At 40.3% G+C, this 19997-nt stretch overlaps 1 pseudogene; it reads right to left on the reverse strand.

The window, feature by feature from the left end:
* Positions 1 to 18657, reverse strand: part of LOC131810975 (sodium/glucose cotransporter 1-like) — a 45730-nt pseudogene extending 27073 nt beyond the window's left edge.
* Between the last annotated feature and the right edge of the window lie 1340 nt (positions 18658 to 19997).

A 19997-nucleotide genomic window follows, 5' to 3' on the forward strand; every position in this document is an offset into this window, starting at 1 on the left:
AAAAGTTGATATATTATAGAAGGGGCTGTGAAATTCCTCTAATTTTTTAAAAAAAGATTATTTATTTATTTATTTGAGACAGAGAGAGAGAGAGAGAGAGAGCGCATGAGAAAGGAGAAGGTCAGAGGGAGAAGCAGACTCCCCATGGAGCTGGGAACCTGATGCAGGACTCAATCCCAGGACTATGGGATCATGACCTGAGCTGAAGGTAGTCAACCAACTGAGCCATCCAGGTGCCCTGAAATTCCTTTTAAGCAGAATTTCTTATCAAGTTCTTTAGGCAATAAATCAGGACTGGAAGGGACCCCTGATCACTGAGTGTAGACAGACCAACTGTTGCCTCTGGTTGGAGAAACTGGGAAAACCTGGAATGCACTGAGGACCACAGCCTCCAAAGCAGCCATTTCAACTGTACCATGCCTAGTTACCTGATCAGTGCACCAGTAGTATAAGGAGAGAGTAGAGACACTAAAGATGATTCCAGGCCATGGGAGGTCTCCAGTGATGGGATCTCGGAAGATCTGGAAAAAATCCAGGTGAGGACTAAAACATTCTGCCTCGGCAGTCCAATTTCCTTTATGGATTAGGTCTGGCTTACTGTCTGGGTATCCTCCCACTTCCCGAAAAGCTTGAAACACCATAAAATTTATCAGTACCCAAAACTATACAGTAACACATGTTTGAAGACCCAAGATTGCAAAGTGAGTCCCAGTTTCATGGACTGTACCTAGTATAAAAAGCACAGTGGATTGAAAAATAGTCAAGACTAAATGTATCTAAGAAAAACAACACCTCTTCCAAGGAGAAACAAGTAGAGTAGATAATCATGGTTGTATGCCCACACCCCACCTCCTACTTCTGGTAGCAGAACCCCTCTTCCCAGTTGCAATCCATCCTGTGTGGCTTAGGTGGGCCTCATCAAACTGTCCACATGCCCTGGGGCCTGCCCAATACTCTCTATGCCATGGACAACAACTGATGTGTCAGGAATGGATATGAGACCCAAACTGGGCTAACTGGAATCTGTCCCAGGAGTCTTCAGCTTAAGGAACCAAAAGTTCCTGCTTCCGTTCTTTGCAGTTCTAAGCCATTTTAACAGTTTGAAGCTCTCTTGTCTACCTGGTTCATTCAGAACCCTGGATCTAGCCATCACTAAAGGTTGTGTGCTCCTGGAATTTTTACTTACTTAAGAAGGTACTTATTTGCTTATATTCAGTTTAAAAAAATTTTTTTTCTTTTCAGCGTAACAGTATTCATTGTTTTTGCACCACACCCAGTGCTCCATGCAATCTGTGCCCTCCATAATACCCACCACCTGGTTCCCCCAACCTCCCACCCCTGCCCCTTCAAAACCCTCAAGTTGTTTTTCAGAGTCCATAATCTCATGGTTCACCTCCCTTTCCAATTTCCCTCAACTCCCTTCTCTCCATCTCCCCTTATTATGCTCCACAAATAAGTGAAACCATATGATAATTGACTCTCTCTACTTGACTTATTTCACTCAGCATAATCTCTTCCAGTCCTGTCCATGTTGCTACAAAAGTTGGGTATTCATCTTTTCTGATGGAGGCATAATACTCCATAGTGTATATGGACTGCATCTTCCTTATCCATTCATCCGTTGAAGGGCATCTTGGTTTTTTCCATAATTTGGTGACCGTGGCCATTGCTGCTATAAACATTGGGGTACAGATGGCCCTTCTTTTCACTACATCTGTATCTTTGGGGTAAATACCCAGGAGTGCAATTGCAGGGTCATAGGGAAGCTCTATTTTTAATTTCTTGAGGAATCTCCACACTGTTTTCCAAAGTGGCTGCACCAACTTGCATTCCCACCAACAGTGTAAGAGGGTTCCCCTTTCTCTGCATCCTCTCCAACACATGTTGTTTCCTGTCTTGCTAATTTTGGCCATTCTAACTGGTGTCAGGTGGTATCTCAATGTGGTTTTAATTTGAATCTCTCTGATGGCTAGTGATGATGAACATTTTTTCATGTGTCTGATAGCCATTTGTATGTCTTCATTGGAGAAGTGTCTGTTCATATCTTCTGCCCATTTTTTTTGATATGATTATCTGTTTTGTGTGTGTTGAGTTTGAGTTCTTTATAGATCCTGGATATCAACCTTTTGTCTGTACTGTCATTTGTAAATATATTCTCCCATTCCGTGGGTTGCCTCTTTGTTTTGTTGATTGTTTCCTTTGCTGTCCAGAAGCTTTTGATCTATATTCAGTTTTGAACTAAAGTTCTATCACAAGCTCTCTTAAGAATCTTGACCAAAACTAATATTAACTTTCCTGCAATGCCAACAAAATATTTATCAAATGTCAAACTTGAAAATTTCTAAGTGTTATACAATCTTAACAGTAAAGAAATTTTTTTTTAAAAAGATTTACTTGTTTTAGAGAAAGTGGGGTGGGTAGTCAGAGGGGAAGAGAGAATCCTCAAGCAGACTCCCTGCTGAGTGCTGGAGCCTGCCACAGGGCTAGATATCATGACCCTGAGATCATGACCTGAGCTGAAATCAAGAGTTAACTGCTCAACCAACTGAGAACTCTCTGTGCCCCTAAAGAAAAATATTTTTTAAAAGGCACAAAAACACCCTTAATTCCACTTACCGAACAACAACAAAAAACCCCAACCCTTTTATTTTGGCATATTAAGCCATGTTCCTTTGATACAGACTTGAGTTTTGAAATGTGCTCAGAATCATTTGGAGTCAAAACTAGTCAATAAAAGAATAGTGACTGACTGTAAAATCAATAAGACACTTCATGGCACATCTACAAATGAATTCCATGTGTATTAAAAAAAGGTGAAATAAAAAAGTATGAAGTTATTAGATAAAAACAGAATATCTTTATGATCTTGAGTTAGGGAGTATATTCATAGACAAGACACAAAAAAGAAAAGGCAGGTTGATAAATTTGATCTCAAAATTTAAAATTTATATGACTGAAATCAAGTTAAAATTTTGTCAGGCTAAAAAAAGAAATTTGTGTCATGTATAAAGAACTATACACTGACAGCCAAGGGAAATTATTCAGAAAAAATATGGTAATGAATATGAATTGGTAATTCACAAAAGAGGAACTACAAATGGTCACTAAGTATATGAAATGATGTTCAACCTCATCAGTATCTGGGAACTTCCAAGTAAAACAAGAATTGATATACTCTTTCTTCTTCACTTATTTGGCAGATTTTTAAAAAGTCTTGAAACATCAATTATTGGCTGAAAAGTTAGGGAACACATATTCTGACATATATTGCTGAGAATACAAGTTAATACAGACACTTTGGAGAGGAATTTGGGATATCCCTCAATAAGCTGGGTTTATTCCATGAATATAAGATTGAGTTAACACTCAAAACAATTCACTGTGTTAACAGAATAAAGGAGAAAAATAATATAATCTTTTCCGTAGAAATGGAAAAAACACTTGCTACAATTCAAAACCTGTTCATGATAAACAATTGTAGCAAACTAGGAATAGAAGAGAATTTGTTAGTCTTGCAAAGAGTATCTATAAAACACTGACGGCAAATAATTTATTTAATGGTAAAATATCCAAAGCTTTCCCTCTAAGTTGGAAGTAAGACAAGGATGCCTGTTGTCTCTTCTCCTACACTGTCTTTTACTCAACATTGCCCTAATGGCCCTGACCAATATAATAAGACAAGGAAAAGAAACAAAAGCTGTTTGGAAAGCAAGGAAACAAAAAGATAACATCTTGACCTGGATGCTGGTTACCAGAGTGTGTTCAATTTGCGATATTTCATCTAGCTACATATTTTGTCTTGTGTACTTCTCAATAAAGTTTATTAAAAATACAAAACCAAAAAGGTGTAGTAGATCTCTATTCACAGACATAGAAATTTTCCCTAGATATAGTACCAGTGGTGGAAAACAGTCTGCAAAATTTTTTTTGATTCTATCTATCCATCTCATAGATTAAAAAATGATTGTATATATGAAGAATATCTCTGGAAGGATATGCACAAAACTGTAACACTGGTTGCCTCTGGGGAGGGGAACTGAGGAACTGAGGGCAACGAGTATTTCACCATGTATATTTAAAAAAAAATTTTATTTCTTTTCAGCATAACAGTATTCATTGTTTTTGCACCACACCCAGTGCTCCATGCAATCCGTGCCCTCCCTAATACTCACCACCTGGTTCCCCCAACCGCCTACCCCCGCCCCTTCAAAACCCTCAGATTGTTTTTCAGAGTCCATAGTCTCTCATGGTTCACCTCCCCTTAGCCATTTCTTATTTGATGATGATGATGATGATGATGATTATTTTATAAACATATAATATATTTTTATCCCCAGGGGTACAGGTCTGTGAATTGCCAGGTTTACACACTTCGCAACACTCACCATAGCACATACCCTCCCCAATGTCTATAACCCACCCCTCTTCTCCCAACCCCCTGCCCCTAGCAACCCTCAGTTTGTTTTGTGAGATAAAGAGTCACTTATGATTTGTCTCCCTCCCAATCCCATCTTGTTTCATTTATTCTTCTCCTACCCACTTAAGCCCCATGTTGCATCACCACTTCCTCATATCAGGGAGATCATATGAAAGTTGTCTTTCTCCGCTTGACTTATTTCGTTAAGCATGATACCCTCTAGTTCCATCCAAGTAGTCGCAAATGGCAAGATTTCATTTCTTTAGATGGCTGCATAGTATTCCATTGTGTATATATACCACATCTTCTTTATCCACTCATTTGTTGATGGACATCTAGGTTCTTTCCATAGTTTGGCTATTGTGGACATTGCTGCTATAAACATTCGGGTGCACGTGCCCCTTCGGATCACTATGTTTGTATCTTTAGGGTAAATACCCAGTAGTGCAATTGCTGGATCATAGGGTAGTTCTATTTTCAACATTTTGAGGAACCTCCATGCTGTTTTCCAGAGTGGTTGCACCAGCTTGCATTCCCACCAACAGTGTAGGAGGGTTCCCCTTTCTCTGCATCCTAGCCAGCATCTGTCATTTCCCGACTTATTAATTTTAGCCATTCTGACTGGTGTGAGGTGATATCGCATTGTGGTTTTGATTTGTATTTCCCTGATGCCAAGTTATATGGAGCACTTTTTCATGTGTCTGTTGGCCATCTGGATGTCTTCTTTGCAGAAATGTCTGTTCATGTCTTCTGCCCATTTCTTGATTGGATTATTTGTTCTTTGGGTGTTGAGTTTGCTAAGTTCTTTATAAATTTGGGACACTAGCCCTTTATCTGATATGTTGTTTGCAAATATCTTCTCCCATTCTGTCAGTTGTCTTTTGGTTTTGTTAACTGTTTCCTTTGCTGTGCAAAAGCTTTTGATCTTGATAAAATCTCAATAGTTCATTTTTGCCCTTGCTTCCCTTGCTTTTGGCGATGTTCCTAGGAAGATTTTGCTGCGGCTGAGATCGAAGAGGTTGCTGCCTGTGTTCTCAAGGATTTTGATGGATTCCTTTCTCAAATTGAAGTCCTTCATCCACTTTGAATCTATTTTTGTGTGTGGTATAAGTAAATGGTCCAATTTCATTTTTCTGCATGTGGCTGTTCAATTTTCCCAACACCATTTATTGAAGAAGCTGTCCTTTTTCCATTGGACATTCTTTCCTGCTTTGTCGAAGATTAGTTGACCATAGAGTTGAGGATCTATTTCTGGGATCTCTATTCTGTTCCATTGATCTATGTGTCTGTTTTTGTGCCAGTACCATGCTGTCTTGATGATGACAGCTTTGTAATAGAGCTTGAAGTCCAGAATTGTGATGCCACCAACTTTGGCTTTCTTTTTCAATATCCCTTTGGCTATTCGAGGTCTTTTCTGGTTCCATATAAATTTCAGGATTATTTGTTCCATTTCTTTGAAGAAAATGGATGGTACTTTGATAGGAATTGCATTAAATGTGTAGATTGCTTTAGGTAGCATAGACATTTTCACAATATTTATTCTTCCAATCCAGGAGCATGGAACATTTTTCCATTTCTTTGTGTCTTCCTCAATTTCTTTTATGAGTACTTTATAGTTTTCTGAGTATATATTCTTAGCCTCTTTGGTTAGGTTTATTCCTAGGTATCTTATAGTTTTGGGTGCAATTGTAAATGGGATTAACTTCTTAATTTCTCTTTCTTCTGTCTTGTTGTTGGTGTAGAGAAATGCAACTGATTTCTGTGCATTGATTTTATATCCTAACACTTTACTGAATTCCTGTACAAGTTCTAGCAGTTTTGGAGTGGAGTCTTTCGGGTTTTCCATATATAGTATCATGTCATCTGCAAAGAGTGATAGTTTGACTTCTTCTTTGCCAATTTGGATGCCTTTAATTTCCTTTTGTTGTCTGATTGCTGAGGCTAGGACTTCTAGTACTATGTTGAATAGCAGTGGTGATAATGGACATCCCTGCCTTGTTCCTGACCTTAGCAGAAAAGCTTTCAGTTTTTCTCCATTGAGAATGATATTTGCGGTGGGTTTTTCATAGATGGCTTTGATGATATTAAGGTATGTGCCTTCTATCACTGTACTTTGAAGAGTTTTGATCAGGAAGAGATGCTGTACTTTATCAAGTGCTTTTTAAGCATCTATTGAGAGTATCATATGGTTCTTGTTCTTTCTTTTATTAATGTGTTGTATCACATTGATTGATTTGCAGACATTGAACCAACCTTGCAGCCCTGGAATAAATCCCACTTGATCGTAGTGAATAATCCTTTTAATGTACTGTTGAATCCTATTGGCTAGTATTTTAGTGACTATTTTTGCATCTCTGTTCATCAAGGATATTGGTCTGTAGTTCTCTTTTTTTGATGGGATCCTTGTCTGGTTTGGGGATCAAGGTGATGCTGGCCTCATAAAATGAGTTTAGAAGTTTTCCTTCCATTTCTGTTTTTTGGAACAGTTTCAGGAAAATAGGAATTAGTTCTTCTTTAAATGTTTGGTAGAATTCCCCCGTGAAGCCGTCTGTCCCTGGGCTTTTGTTTGTTTGGAGATTTTTGATGACTGTTTCAATCTCCTTACTCATTATGAGTCTGTTCAGGCTTTCTATTTCTTTCTGGTTCAGTTGTGGTAGTTTACATGTCTCTAGGAATGCATCCATTTCTTCCAGATTGTCAAATTTGTTGGCGTAGAGTTGCTCATAGTATGTTCTTATAATTGTCTGTATTTCTTTGGTGTTAGTTGTGATCTCTCCTCTTTCATTCATGATTTTATTTATTTAGGTCCTTTCTCTTTTCTTTTTGAGAAGTCTGGCCAGGGGTTTATCAATCTTATTAATTCTTTCACAGAACCAGCTCCTAGTTTCGTTGACTTGTTCTATTTTTTTTTTTTTTGTTCCTATTTCATTGATTTCTGCTCTGATCTTTATGATTTCTCTTCTCCTGCTGGATTTAGGGTTTCTTTCTTGTTCTTTCTCCAGCTCCTTTAGGTGTAGGGTTAGGTTGTGTACCTGAGACCTTTCTTGTTTCTTGAGAAAGGCTTGAACCACTATATATTTTCCTCTCAGGACTGCCTTTGTTGTATCCTACAGATTTTGAACCATTGTGTTTTCATTATCATTTGTTTCCATGAATTTTTTCAATTCTTCTTTAATTTCCTGGTTGACCCATTCATTATTTAGAAGGATGCTGTTTAGTCTCCATGTATTTGGGTTCTTTCCAAATTTCCTCTTGTGATTTAGTTCTAGCTTCAGAGCATTGTGGTCTGAAAATATGGGAATGATCCCAATCTTTTGATACCAGTTGAGGCCTGATTTAGGACTGAGGATGTGATCTATTCTGGAGAATGTTCCATGTGCACTAGAGAAGAATGTGTATTCTGTTGCTTTGGGATGAAATGTTCTGAATATATCTGTGATGTCCATCTGGTCCAGTGTGTCATTTAAGGCCTTTATTTCCTTGTTGATCTTTTGCTTAGGTGATCTGTCCATTTCAGTGAGGGGAGTGTTAAAGTCCCCTACTCTTATTGTATTATTGTTAATGTGTTTCTTTGATTTTGTTATTAATTGGTTTATATAGTTGGCTGCTCCCATGTTGAGGGCATAGATATTTAAAATTGTTAGATCTTCTTGTTGGACAGACCCTTTGAGTATGATATAGTGTCCTTCCTCATCTCTTATTATAGTCTTTGGCTTAAAATCTAATTGATCTGATATAAGGATTGCCACTCCTGCTTTCTTCTGATGTCCATTAGCATGGTAAATTCTTTTCCATCCCCTCACTTTAAATCTGGAGTTGTCTTCGGGTTTAAAATGAGTTTCTTGTAGGCAACATATAGATGGTTTTTTTTTTTTTTATCCATTCTGATACCCTGTGTCTTTTGATTGGAGCATTTAGCCCATTAACATTCAGGGTAACTATTGAGAGATATGAATTTAGTGCCATTGTATTGTTTGTAAGGTGACTGTTACTGTATATTGTCTCTGTTCCTTTCTGATCTACTACTTTTAGGCTCTCTCTTTGCTTAGAGAACCGCTTTCAATATTTCCTGTAGAGCTGGCTTGATGTTTGCAAATTCTTTCAGTTTTTGTTTGTCCTGGAAGCTTGTAATCTCTCCTTCTATTTTCAATGATAGCCTAGCTGGATATAGTATTCTTGGCTGCATGTTTTTCTCATTTAGTGCTCTGAATATATCATGCCAGCTCTTTCTGGCCTGCCAGGTCTCTGTGGATAAGTCTGCTGCCAATCTAATATTTTTACCATTGCATGTTACGGACTTCTTTTCCCGGGCTGCTTTCAGGATTTTCTCTTTGTCACTAAGACCTGTAAATTTTACTATTAGGTGACGGGTGTGGACCTATTCTTATTGATTTTGAGGGGGGTTCTCTGCACCTCCTGGATTTTGATGCTTGTTCCCTTTGCCATATTGGGGAAATTCTCTCCAATAATTCTCTCCAATATACCTTCTGCTCCCCTCTCTCTTTCTTCTTCTTCTGGGATCCCAATTATTCTAATGTCGTTTCGTCTTATGGTGTCACTTATCTCTCGCATTCTCCCCTCGTGGTCCAGTAGTTGTTTGTCCCTCTTTTGCTCAGCTTCTTTATTCTCTGTCATTTGGTCTTCTATATCGCTAATTCTTTCTTCTGCCTCATTTATCCTAGCAGTGAGAGCTTCCATTTTTGATTGCACCTCATTAATAGCTTTTTTGATTTCAACTTGGTTAATTTTAGTTCTTTTATTTCTCCAGAAAGGGCTTTTATGTCTCCCGAGAGGGTTTCCCTAATATCTTCCATGCCTTTTTCAAGCTTGGCTAGAACCTTGAGAACTGTCATTCTGAACTCTAGATCTGACATATTGCCAATGTCTGTATTGATTGGGTCCCTAGCCTTCGGTACTGCCTCTTGTTCTTTTTTTTTTTTGTGGTGAAATTTTCCGCCTTGTCATTTTGTCCAGATAAGAGTATATGAAGGAGCAAGTAAAATACTAAAAGGGTGGCAACGACCCCAGGAAAATATGCTTTAACCAAATCAGAAGAGATCCCAAATCGTGAGGGGGGATAAAGGGGATAAAAAGAGGTTCAGAAAGAAAAAAAAAAAAAAAAGAAAAGAAACAATTAAAAAAAGAAAACGGATAAAGAAAAAATATAAAAAAGAATATATATATATTAGATAAACTAGTTAAAAAAAGTTAAAAAAGAAAAGGGTAAAAGTTAAAAAAAATTTAGCAGAGGAAGAGAAAAAAAATTGAAAAAGAAGAAAAAATTAAATTAACTGCAAGACTAAAGAATCATGGGGAGAAAGCCATGAGTTCTGTGCTTTGCTTTCTCCTCTGGAATTCTGCTGCTCTCCTTGGTATTGAACCTGCACTCCTTGGTAGGTGAACTTGGTCCTGGCTGGATTTGTTGTTGATCTTCTGGGGGAGGGGCCTGTTGTAGTGATTCGAAAGTGTCTTTGCCCCAGGCAGAATTGCACCACCCTTTACCAGGGGCTGGGCTGAGTAATCCACTAGGGTTCCCTTTTGGGAGCTTTTGTTCCCTGAGTGCTTTCCGTAGAGTTCTGGGGAATGGGAATGAAAATGGCGGCCTCCTGGTCCCCAGCCTGGAGGAGCCTAGAGCCTGGGTCCCACTCCTCAGTGCGCCCTCAGAGAACAGTGCCCATTTACTTCTGTCTCCCTGGCCTCCCGCCACGCTCCGAGCTCACTGAGCCTGCGACCGGTTCAAGGTAACCCCGAGCTGTGAGCTCACTCCTTGGCTCTGTCTCTGTAGCCGGCTTCCCCGTTCTAAAACCTGCAAGCTCTGCGACACTCAGACACCCCTGATGACCCCGTGTGGGCTTCACCCAGGTTTAGCCTCTGGAGCGATGTCCCTCAGCGGAGCCGACTTTTAAAAGCCCCAATTTTGTGCCTCGCTGCTCTGCTGCTTGCCAGGAGCTGGCCCCTCCCCCCACGGTCTATCTTCCCGTCGCTTTGGATTCAGTTCTCCGCCAGTCCTACCTTTCAGAAAGTGGTTGTTTTTCTGTTTCTAGAATTGCTGTTCTTCTTCTCTTTGATCTCCCATTGAATTTGTAGGTGTTTGCACTCTTTAGATAACCTATCTAGCTAATCTCCTGCTAGTTGAAGTAGTCTCAGCCTGCTACTTCTCTGCCATCTTGACTCCCAACCCTCTCACCATGTACATTTTTATTTGTTTACCTGTGTGAGTTTGTTAAAATGTTTATCCTGCCATGAGCAATGTACACTTTCAATGCCATCACTATTAAAATACCATTGGCATTTTTCAAAGAGCTAGAACAAACAATCCTAAAATTTGTACAGAAACAGAACAGACCCCAGATCACCAAGGGAATGATGAAAAAAAAAAAAAAAAGCAAAGCTGGGGGCATCATGTTGCTGATTTGAAGCTATATTACAATGCTGTCATCACCAAGACAGCATGGTATTGGCATAAAAACAGACACATAGATCAATGGAACAGAATAGAGACTCCAGAAATGGACCCTCAACTCTATGGTCAACTAATCTTTGATAGATCAGGAAAATAATATCCAATGGAGAAAAGACAATCTCTTCAATAAGTGGTACTGGGAAAATTGGGCAGCTACATATAGAATAATGAAACTAGACCATTCCTTTACATTCTACACAAAGATATACTCCAAATGGATGCAAGACCTCAATGTGAGACAGGAATCCATCAAAGTCCTAGAGGAGAACATAGGCAGTAACCTCTTAGACATCAGTCACAGTAACTTCCTTCAAGACATGCCTCCAAAGACAAGTAAAAGAAAAGCAAAAATGAACTTCTTGAACCTCATCAAGATAAAAAGTTTCTGCAGAGCAAAGGAAACAGTCAACAAAACTAAGGGGAAGCCCATGGAATGGGAGAAGATATTTGCAAATGACATTATAGATGAAGGGCTGATATCTAAGATCTATAAAGATCTTCTCAAATGCGAGGCGCCTGGGTGGCCCAGTGGGTTAAAGCCTCTGCCTTCAGCTCAGGTCATGATCCCAGAGTCCTGGGATCGAACCCCACATTGGGCTCTCTGCTCCGTGGGGAGCCTGCTCCCCCCTCATATCTCTGCCTGCCTCACTGCCTACTTGTGATCTCTGCCTGTCAAATAAATAAATAAATAAATAAAATCTTTTAAAAAAAAAGAACTTCTCAAATGCAACTCTCAAACACAGACACAATTAAATTAAATTAAAAAAATCTGGATAGCCATTACTCCCCCGCCACCCCCAAAACAGATCCAGTCAGAAAATAAGCAGAAAACATGAACAGACACTTTTCCAAAGAAGACATACAGATGGGTAACAGACACACGAAAAAATGCTCAGCATCAATAGCCATCAGAGAAATTCAAATCAAAACCACAATGAGCTACAACCTCACACCAGTTAGAATGGCAAAAATTAACAAAACAGGAAACAACAAATGTTGGCGAGGATGTGGGAAAAGGGGAACCCTCTTATGCTGTTGGTGGGAATGCAAGCTGGTACAACCACTCTGGAAAACAGTATGGAGGTTCCTCAAGATCTGAAGAATAGAGGTACCCTATGACCTAGCAATTGCGCTACTAGGTATTTATCCCAAAGATACAGATGTAGTGAAAAGAATGGGCACATGTACTCCAATGTTCATAGCAGCAATGTTCACAATAACTAAACTGTGGAAGGAGCCAAGATGCCCTTCAACAGATCAATGGATAAAGAAGATGTGGTACATATATACAACGGAATATTATTCAGCCATCAGAAAAGATGAATACCCACCATTTGTACTGACATGGATCAAACTGGAGAGGATTATGCTAAGTGAAGTAAGTCAAGCAGAGAAAGACAATTATCATATGGTTTCATTCATATGTGGAACATAAGCAATAGTTTGGAGGACCATAAGGAGGGAAATTTGAAGGCAGAGAAATCAGAGAGGGAGATGAACCATGAGAGCCTATGGACCCCAGGAAACAAACTGAGGGTTTCAGAGGGGAGAGGAGTGGGGGGAGGGGGTAACAGGGTGATAGGTATTAAGGAGGGCACATGCTGGGATGAGCATTGGGTGTTATACATAACTAATGAATCATTAAACACTACATCGAAAAACTGATGATGTACTAAACAGTGGCTAACTGAACATAATAAAAAATAAAAAATTATAATTATATATACATGGGGTCTCGTGGTGACTAGTTTGAACAACACTCATTTGGGTGTATAAATTCTTGCATATTTTTTTAAAAGATTTTATTTATTTATTTGACAGAGAGAAATCACAAGTAGATGGAGAGGCAGGCAGAGAGAGAGAGAGGGAAGCAGGCTCTCTGCTGAGCAGAGAGCCCGATGCGGGACTCGATCCCAGGACTCTGAGATCATGACCTGAGCCGAAGGCAGCGGCTTAACCCACTGAGCCACCCAGGCGCCCCAAATTCTTGCATATTTTTAAAAGAAAACAATTATTCCAATACTTTAAAATAGTTTACTTACCAGAAGAACTAATATGAATGCCCCAATTTTAAAAATCCCATTACATTTCTCAGAAAATGTCAGTCTGTTTGGGCTGCTATAACAAAATACCATAGATTGAGTGATTTATAAACTATATATTTGCTTCCCACCACTCCAGAGGCTAGGAAGTCTGAGATCAAGTGCTGGCTGATTGGGTGTCTAGTGAGAATCTCCTTCTTGGCTCACAGATAGCCATCTTCTTAATGTGTCCTCAAATGGTAGAAAAGTGAGGGGGTTCTCTAGGGTCTCTTTTATAAGAATAATAAAGCCATTCATGAGTGCTCTGCCCTCAAGACCGAATCACTTCCCAAAGGTACCACCTCCCATCACAATTGGGAGTTAGGATTTCAACATATGAATTTTTGTTGGGGGGACACAAATATTCAGTCTGTAACAGTGAAGAACATATAGTTATTTAGAGATATAATTGCTAACATTAAATGAAATATTCCACCTGCTCTTAAAGTTTAACTGGATGTCATTTTCAACTATTGGGGTGAACTTGGCTGTTTTAAAAAATGTTGATATTTAATACTCGTATGCAATTAAATACAATGACTTTGTGTGTTTTATAGTTTAGACAGTTTTGTCACTCAAATTATTTGCTGCTTCTCAGTTCATTAAAAAATTCCTTGGCTCATGCCTGACATGTATTTTGTGTTCCAGCAATAAGGCACTTAGTATCCTTGATGGCACACAAATGCTTACTAAATGGTAAGACTGAGGATTATGTGACTCTGATTCTATCATTTCTGATTCAGTGGGGCTCAACAATATGCTCTATGGAGTCATAGTCCTTCAACCATATTCACATATCATTTCAATAATTTTTCAACACCCAAGCCAAGAGTTTTCCCTTCTAGATTTATGTAAGATCAATCTCTGACCCATGGAGCAGTGCGTAACACCAACCTCACTAAGGTCATTATCTCACCCTAGTGGAAGGAAACTTTCATATTAAGGTAAGTGTACCTGCCATTATAGATACTATATTGTATTAGATCACCTGTTGAACTTTGGTGCTTAGAGATCAGCTATGAGTTCTGCTCTTGGTGTTCTCATGAGCAAGTTACTTAACTGAGTAACTCCTTTTCCTCATCTGTAAAATGGGGATAACAACAGCAGTAAGGCGTCATGGTGGCTGTGGTGATTAAATAAGGCAATACCTAGCAGTACCTGATACTTGATTCATATTAGCCATCATTTTCATTCTTACTACTTAATAAGCACCAATCATGTGTCTCAGACTGCACATTATGTGCAGGATACAGTGGTTTTTGTTCTTAAGAAGTTTGAGAGCTGGGAGGTATGATTTGTTATGTGACACAATCAATGAAGAATCAGGATATGTATCACAGAATATTAAGTGGTATGTGGTAGTGATGTGAGTCCACAGGAAAAAAGACATGTGGATGGAATAATCATAGAATCACAGCTTCTCGGGGGAGGTTGGGTGGATCTTCTGTTGACATTGATGGGTGGATTTAACCACATGGATGAAATAGTGAGGGTGTTCTACTTAGAGGGAAAGAACATGGACAGAGGCATAGAGGTGGGGGTGAGTGTGTTGGGTCACTTGACACTGTCCCAAAGCACTAGAGTTTATCATTGCCACTCCTGTTTCTTGACTCTTTGACTCTTTGGTCTTCTGAAGTGAGCAGAAGTTCCTGCCCACTTCCCGCCCCCAACTTCTTGGGTGATCTGAGACAATGCTCTTGGGTTCTGAGGGCTTCAGTCTCCTTGTCTGTGAGAAGAAGGTGCTGAAGTGGCCCTAGGTGACAATCAGATTCAAAGATTCCGCTTATGGGGCCCAGTTTTCCAAGATTAACTTACTAAAACCCATTAATATGATTGATTCCAGGACCATAATAACAGCATGTAAGGTATCAGTAAACCACAGCTGCAAAACAACCTGAATAGGTAGAAGAAAGAGAAACAAAATCCACATTTGAGACTCCCTGCTGAAAGTCATTTCTGTGTCTCTATTCTACAGTGTTGCTTCCTCCCAGATTGCTCCATTTATACCTTCTGTACCTTTAACTCAGTAGGTCTTATAATACAATGTTCAGTCTTTGTACATCCTGTTTTCTCTCTTTAATACCTCTCATGATCTTTTGCTGGATTCTTTTTTTTTTTTTAAGATTTTATTTATTTATTTTACAGACAGAGATCACAAGTAGGCAGAGAGGCAGGCAGAGAGAGTGAGAGGAGTTAGCAGGCTCCCCACAGAGCAGAGAGCCCCATGCGGGGCTCGATCCCAGGACCCTGGGATCATGACCTGAGCCGAAGGCAGAGGCTTTAACCCACTGAGCCACCCAGGTGCCCCCTTTTGCTGGATTCTTATCTTGCCCTTCTATGTTCCAGTTTCCCTTTACATTCCCCTTTTTGGATTAATGAAAAGCTGGTAGTTCTCCTAAGGAAAAAAAGTACATTTCACTCACAAAATCTCGGTTTGGAAGCAACAGTTAGCAGCATCCCTGGCTTCTTTCTGCTAGAAACCAATAGAAACCACCCCTCTTCCCAGTTGTGAATGCTGAAAATGTCTCCAGACATTACCAAATGTCCCCTGAGAAAAAGCCCCCAACTTCCATTCCCTTGTGCATTGACAGCCATTGACTGAATACATTCCATTCCCAGCCTGCTCCTCCCCATTCAGATAGTGGTGGACTGCCAGGGATACTCACCAGCATCTCAGATTTGCATTGTGGCTGGAAAAAACAAGTGATGAGATCTTCCATTCTCAAAACGTAGGGCGATACTCTGGGACAGAACCGTCTACATAAAAGATCCCATCTGACGGCCCAACCAGCTTACCAGGTGACCGGGATGCCGAGAGCTGCTGCATCTGCCTCATCCCCTCTCTGCTTCTACTCCATTACCTGGCAGTCTGAAGTGTCAGGCCGTGGCCCACCTCACACATGATCACTGCCCTCCTTGCCAGTGCCCTCGGAAAGCTCCCACAGGCCTGATCTGATTTCTAGAGGTAGGAAACCAATTAGGTACCCCACCACAATTATTTTCACTGTTCCACCCCCTTGGGTCTAGCAATGTGATCTATAGACTTAGCAAAAATGCAAAAGCTGGAGACTCCCTGCTTCAATGCCTACTACCACTCCACTATAAGAGGAGAGCTTTTGTGTCAATATAAATATGTGCATGGTTATAGTAACCTCATCTGTGATGGTATAAACGCCAGTAACTGTCAGCAAGACTATGGTGGCCAGATAGACATCTAACCCCCAAACCAGTCTCATGAACATGGCACCAGTACAGATCTCTACCTGAAATAAGTGCACAGGCAACAAGCTGCATTTTCATTTCCAGCTCATTCAACAGCAGTATCATAAAGACCCTAGAAGCCATTTGCAGGAAGTGGTCTATGATTAGCACACCTACTTTATTGCTAATGGATAGAGACTAAATCTACCCAAGTTCTGTTGGGCAGAAAGACTTGTGCCCCATGAGTTCAGCAACGTCAGCCCCTTTAGGGCTTGGGTTAATCCAGTTAATTCAGTTCAGACAAAACTAAGCCTCTTCCTCCCTGGAGTTGTAGCAGGGAGTGTGTGCAAAGAGAGCCATTCCTACAGTTCTGCCATTGGGAAAAGGTAAAGAGGTCAGCTCATCCATCAGGCCCTGGCAAGCTTTTTCTCGAAAAGACCAGATAGTAAATACTGTAGGCTCTGCAGGCCACATACTTGTCTCTGTTTTTCATAACCATTTAAAACTGTACAAAAAAAAATTCTTAGATCAAACAAAGGAGAAGACAAGGCTGATTGGACTGCAGGCCAGATTTGTTGACCCTTGGCTTAGCTGGCACTGATTTTAAAGCATGTGCATATCATTTAACTGGCTCTTCTCTTACTTTGTTATTGTGGTCTCCAGAGTAGCGATACAAGGAACCCAACATTCATCTATCCATTTATTCATCAAATGTTTACTAAGTGCCAATATAGTAGATACTCAACAGGGTTTAGAAGACACAAGAGTTACTAAGACTCGGCTGCTGTCCTCAGGGACCCTATATTTAGTGACAGATACTAAATAGGCAATTCTATGCAGTGTGGTAAGTGACACTCATTTGGTTACTAAGACAAAAACAAAAACAAAACAGAAACCCCAAAACATGAATCGAATGTCTTAAGTGCTAATCATTTTCTCAGCATAGTGGGTAATGTAGTGAAGAAGCCAGGAAAGGCCCTGGACCTACAGAAGCTCGCACTGAAGTGGAGGAGACAGATAATGATCAAGGAAACAACTCACTTTCACATGGTAACAAGTACTACAGAGAAAATAAAAATCCAATAATGGAGTAGAGATTGGCTGGAATCTCATGATTCATGGAATCTCATGAAACCCACGGAAGACCTCGCCAAGGAGGTGATATTTGAAAAATCTGAGGGAAGAACATTCCAGACACAATGTAGGGCAAGTGTTGAAGGCTTCAAGTGGGAATAAGCTTGGTGGGTTTGAGAAACAATAAGGCAGGCAGTGTGGCCAGAGCCTGATGACGAGGGAGGAGACCAGGAGACAAGGCTGAGAGGCAGGGACAAGAACCCGACATCCTTACAGATCATAACAAGGGGCTTAGGTTTTCTTGTAGGGGTGGTAGAAAACTCTTGAATTGTTTTAAGCGGAGGAATGACATCACCTAATGACATGACACAGGTAAGCCCAATGTTCTCTGAAAATACAAAGGAGGGACATATAACCTAGGCTTGGGGCACAAAGAAGATGCCTCTGATTTTATTTTTTGTAAGTATTATTCAGTTATTTTTTTCTCTCCTCTGACTTAGATAGCAGAGGCCGTAAGCAATTTGTGGGGTCCCAGAGTGAACTGCTGAGACCAATCTAGCATCTCCTGCCTACTGAATTTTTGTTCACCTCTGTTTTCTTTCTTGGGCTGACTTTTACACAACTCACTGAGATCTTATTAAAGATATAGAGGAATAAGTAGAATATCAAGGAGGAGCTGGATCTGAAAGCCACCAAACCTCTTCCTCAAATATTCTGGCATTGTCGTCACCTGTAAAAGCAAAAAAGAAGTCATCACCAGATAGAGTGCCAGAAGAGGCAGACCCACAGGGATGAGTCTTGCTTGCAATATGCTGATTGTCACCGAGACACAGCTGATGGTAGGAAAGGGCCAGGAATATAAGGTATAGCAGGGTCACTCACTCTGGCTTTGTTAGGATGGGGGAAATAAGAAAGGAGAGGAAATAGTACTGTCTTCAAGAGCCCAGCTTTCTGTGTAATCTCCTGAATGCAGAAGGGAATCTTGCTAACTCTACAGGTCTAATGACAAATCACCTTCACGAAATACTCCACAGAGCAAAATCAAATGACTTATCACATACTACAAATACAACAAGTGCTCAGGAGAGACAGAACTTGACTCAACAGCTCTTGAACCTAGTCCTCTGTACTCATGCTCTTGTGCATGTGCTGGCTGTCCCCAACAATCCTCTTCATTTTGACTTCCATTGTCTCCAACTGTGGGCGCCCCATGGCAGGGAGTGTGCCTCTTTGTTTATTAGATTCCTGGACCCAGGCACAGAGCCTGGCTCGTGGTAGGTGAATAAATAATAGTTAAATGTAAACTGTCTCACCTGCCCTGAGAATCCTCATGTGCACCTGCTCACATGTGTCTATTTTAAGTTCTACCTCAAAATCCATCTGCTTTATGAAAACTTACCTGTGGGCTTCACAGGGACCATGTATCCTCTCCTAAACACCTATGACTTTAATATTTTCACCTTCTGTTTGGTTCTTTTACATATATATTTTTAATTCAAAAATTTTAATTAATTAATTAATTAATTAATTTGACAGAGAGAGTTCACAAGTTGGCAGAGAGGCAGACAGAGGGAAAGGTGTCAGGGGGCAGGGGGAAGCAGGCCCCCTGCTGAGCAGAGAGCTCATTGTGGAGCTCGATCCAGGACCCTGGGATCATGACCTTAGCTGAAGGCAGAGGCATAACCCAGGCACCCCACCTTCTATTGGGTTATTAATCATATACTGTCATATATGGCTCTTTCTTGGTGATTCTACTTTACACTTGCTGATTGAATTCATTTTCTAGGGCTGCTATCCCAGAGTGCAACAGACGGAGGGGCTTAAGCAATAGAAATGTTACAGTCTCGGGGCGCCTGGGTGGCTAAATGGGTTAAAGCCTCTGCCTTCGGCTCAGGTAATGATCCTAGGGTCCTGGGATTGAGCCCCGCATCGAGCCCCGTATCGGGCTCTCTGCTCAGCAGGGAGACTGCTTCCCTTCCTCTCTCTGCGTGCCTCACTGTCTACCGTAATCTCTGTCTGTCAAAAAAAAAAAAAAAAAAAAAAAAAGAACTGTTACAGTCTCATAGTTCTTGAGGCTGGAAGTTCTGGAGGCTGTCAGCAGGCTTGTTTTCTTCTGGGACCAGTGAAGGAAGGGTCCATTCCTGGCTTCTGTCCTTGGCTTGTTGATGGCTGTTATCTTGTGTCTTCCTACCCTCTTACCTCTGTATATGTCTCTGTCCAAATTTTCTCTTCTTATAAGGTCCTACTGGATTAGGGCCCACACTAATGACCTCATTTTTACCTTAGTTACTTCTTTAAAGACCTTATCCCAAAATACAGTCACAATCTGAGGTAGTTTTCCTGGGATTATGGCTTCATCATTGCAGACACTAAGATGCATGGCAAGTAAGCTTTCCCACATTTTTGATGCCTCTCTACAAATATTTAAAAATTTTCACTATTTTTTTAAACTTATTTTATTTAAATTCAATTAGTTAACTTATAGTGTATCTTTAGCTTCAGATGTAAGGCTCAATAATTCATCAGTTGCATGTAACACGCAGTGTTTATTACATCATGTGCCCTCCTTAATGCCCATCACCCAATTATGCCCATCCTTCCTCTACTCCCTCCCAACAGCCTTCAGTTTGTTTCCTATAGTTAAGAGTCTCTCATGGTTTGTCTCCCTCTCTGATTTCATCTTATTTTTTCCTCCCTTCCCCTATGATCCTTTGTTTTGTTCCTTTAATTCCACATATGAATGAAACCATCTTTCTCTGAT

The sequence above is a fragment of the Mustela lutreola genome, chromosome 11 (genome assembly GCF_030435805.1).
Source record: "Mustela lutreola isolate mMusLut2 chromosome 11, mMusLut2.pri, whole genome shotgun sequence".
NCBI lineage: Eukaryota > Metazoa > Chordata > Mammalia > Carnivora > Mustelidae > Mustela > Mustela lutreola.